Here is a 2,969-nt window from a genome sequence, read left to right on the forward strand (position 1 = left end):
TTATTATAACCCAAAGACCAAGACTAAACCTCAATTGGGAAATGAAAATATCTGCCCGATTATATTTAAGAATTGCTATAGGATAGGGTGCCTGGGTGGCTCAGTTGGTTAAGTGACTGCCTTCGGCTCAGGTCATGATCCTGGAGTCCCGGAATCGAGTCCCTCATCAGGCTCCCTGCTCGGCAGGGAGTCTGCTTCTCCCTCTGACCCTCCTCCCTCTCATGCTCTCTGTCTCTCATTCTCTCTGTCTCAAATAAATAAAAATAAAAATCTTAAAAAAAAAAAAAAGAATTGCTATAGGGTAGTGATTGTCTTATTTTCTCTGTTCTGGAAAAGGAATATTTACTATGATTATCCTATGCCTGCTTCATCTTGGGACATTCATTTGTCCCAAGGGGACAGATCATTTGTCTCTTCATTTCACAGGTCTACAGTCTAAGAGTAACTTTATCCAAGGGGGAAAAATGCCCTAAACCAAGATATTTTTATAGCTAGATATAATTTAAATGCTGTGATCCTGGACCTTGAACCTGAGCTTCGTAACATAATAGAATGAGACTTTTGGTGGTTCTTGCATGATGAAGGAGAAGATCAATACTGTTGTAGGGCTTGTACTCCAGTGGTTTAAGCATGAAAGCAAATTATTTGAAACTTCTTTTATGCAGGTCAATGATCCCTCCCCTTGAATATGTACGTGATTGAGATTGCTTCAACCAGTAGAGCATGGCAGAAGTGGTGTTAGATTGTCTAATATCATGAAACTTTCACCTTCTTCACTTGACACCCTGACCTACCATATAAGAAATCTAACTACTCTGCAGATGTGATACTGAAGAGGCCACATTAGGCATTTTGTTGATAATTCCAGCTGAACTCAGCCTTTCAGATGTACCCTCCAAGTCACCATATGTGTAAGTATGCAATTTGCAGCTTCTAATCCACACTATCTAATGGTTGAATATCATCAAGTGGCCTCTATTACACCACATGAAACAGTAGGATTATGCAACAGATCTCTGCTGGAAGTTCTGACCCACAAAATTTGTGTGATACAGTAGAATGGTTGTAGGAGTTTTACTACTAAGTTTTGTGGTCTTTTGTTCCACAATAGAGACCTAGAACATATACCTGCTCCTTTAACAGATAAAATTATGGCAAGGAGAAATGAAGTGATTTGTACAAGTTTATGCAATAGTGTAAGGGGAGAATTGTGGTGCAAAACCAGAGCCCATATCTCCCTTTTATTTCCACTGTACCTCATCATCCTAATGGAGTGCATTTTTTTGTATAATGCTATCTTACAATGTTCAGAAATCAAGTAATCAACTTTATAAAAGTCAAACATGCTTTTTTTTTCATCCTTCTGTTTCTTTCCTTTTACCTGATTGTCTTCTGCTATTTAATATTTTGAGACTCTGCCCACATATCAAGATAATAAGCATAGGTGAATTCTAATTTTTAGTGGACTTCAAAATAGAAACGCAGGGTAGCCTGAAGACAGTAATTTCGAATCACAAGCATCTGCAATTACATCTTTTCTGTTTTAACAACACCTGTGGTACCCAAAGTGAGACTCATTTTCTAACTTCTCTTGATAAGACTGTGAGAAATTAACAACAGTAGTTCCTGAAACTATCAAGACTAAAAATGTCAGTGACACTGAATACAGATGTAAGTGATATTAAAATAGAAGGCTTCTGTGAGAGGTCACCCAAAACTTGCGAGAATTTTTTTGGCTCTTAGTACCAATAATTACTACAATGACTGTATATTGCATAGAAATATCAAAGGTTTTATGGTTGAAACAGGAGATCTGACAGGTATGGGAAGATGAGGTACAGTATCTGGGGCAAACAATATGAGAATCAATACAGCAACTTTCTTAAGCACAATGTTAGAGGTGTCGTATCTATGGGTAATAACAGCCCAAACACCAGTGGATCTCAGTTCTTCACCTATGGCAAGCAGTCACATTTGGACATGAAATATACAGTATTTGGAAAGGTAATAGATGTTCTGAAGACTCTAGATGAATTAGAGAAGTTACCAGTGAATGAGAAGACATGTCAACCTCTCAATGATGTGCACATTAAGGACGTAACTATTCATGCCAATCAATTTGTGCAGTAGCTGTAGTAGACCTGGAAAGATACTTGGCAAACCATTCGAGGAACACACCTACGGTGGTTTATGCAGTTTTAATTATACCAAAAGACTGCATCATCCTTCTGCTTGTTTACAACTAAAATCTCCTGAGCTGGTGGTACCAAGGGGACCCAAATGGCTTTTACTCCCACTATTAGAGCATTTTCTTTGCTCAAACTATTATCCAATGTATTTCTTTAAGTTGACTTTTTAAAATCCTCTAATTTTTTGTTACATATAAACATTCATTTAAAAAATAGAAATACATTATTTCTGTGATAAAGACTTAATGCTCTACCTATTTCTCTGCCCCCATTCACTGTCATCCCTTATAACTAGAATGAAGAATGAAAAGCACTTAATTTCACACTGTCTTCTGAGCTACAGTCAATCCAACCCCAGGATCAAGAAAGACTTTATTCAGAGAAATTTATAAGTTCCAAGCAAGCAGATCTGCATTTCCACAATGAGGTAACTCTTTGATAACTGCACTCTTTTCTTGTGATCACTTCTCCTTCCAAGTTTGGTTTTTGAGATGAAGCCATCCTATATTCTATATCAAGTAACTGAGTCTCTGTCCCTTGTTTAATCTCATGCCTGGGTCCTGGTTTGGATTTCCTGCACATTTCCCCTATTCACCCAGGATTGTGTCCCACTCTATTCTTGGAGATTCTATATTCAAATCTTGTTATGAAAATTTTAGCCCTGCAGTGGGAATTATGTTAATTTTCTCCAATTTCTTTGGTGTTCTGTAATTCTCTCTAGAATCTTTACTTTAGTATTTAGCTGCCTTAACTTAGTTTTAAGTTACTTAACACTCTTGC

General features: G+C 37.3%; 1 pseudogene; it reads left to right on the top strand.

The window, feature by feature from the left end:
- Window positions 1-1,647: 1,647 nt before the first annotated feature.
- Window positions 1,648-2,130, top strand: LOC123839785 (peptidyl-prolyl cis-trans isomerase-like 3; annotated as a pseudogene).
- The last annotated feature ends 839 nt before the right edge of the window (window positions 2,131-2,969 follow it).

The sequence above is a fragment of the Mirounga angustirostris genome, unplaced genomic scaffold, assembly GCF_029215605.1.
Source record: "Mirounga angustirostris isolate CCGP_5_RB_7025 unplaced genomic scaffold, mMirAng1.0.hap1 SCAF_3, whole genome shotgun sequence".
In the NCBI taxonomy this organism is placed as follows: domain Eukaryota; kingdom Metazoa; phylum Chordata; class Mammalia; order Carnivora; family Phocidae; genus Mirounga; species Mirounga angustirostris.